This window comes from Halyomorpha halys, unplaced genomic scaffold (genome assembly GCF_000696795.3).
Source record: "Halyomorpha halys isolate HHAL.00 unplaced genomic scaffold, Hhal_1.1 Scaffold524.1, whole genome shotgun sequence".
NCBI classification, from domain to species: Eukaryota; Metazoa; Arthropoda; class Insecta; order Hemiptera; family Pentatomidae; genus Halyomorpha; species Halyomorpha halys.
The window spans coordinates 6357-6874 of NW_027112095.1; positions in this window are offsets into that span (position 1 = coordinate 6357).

The window sequence follows — 518 nt, forward strand, 5'->3', positions numbered from 1 at the left end:
AACTGGCGCAAGGACCGAACCCTGAGGGACACCACAAGTGACGTAGACCTCTTCGAAGCAGGTGAAGTCTTTTCTTTGAAGGAACTTTATCAATTCTTCTTTGACCCTGTGGTGCCGGCGTGTTTTACCACGCAGGGGTGCGTAGTTGATATTAAGTTTCAGGGGGTTCGCCCATTCTGACCTCGAGAGTACCTGCTTGTCACATACATACCTATTTGCTTTCGGGGTCTCTTTGAAATGGCGAACACCGATACCCTGTCATCTGCAACTGGCCCATTCTTCGAAAGCCTTCTCACGTAACGACTGTCGTAGAGCTCTCACATTTTGGTTGCCCCTATCCACCCCAAGTCTATCAGCACATGCCGCGATTTCGGTTTCGTAACTGAATATAGACTGGAATAGGGCATCCGGAACATTCTACAGTCGCTGGGCAATGGACCAATGCTGTAGTGGAGCTTCCCATTGACAGCGGATCAGACCCAGTCCTCGATATCTCCTGGGTGCGTACAGCATCGCCG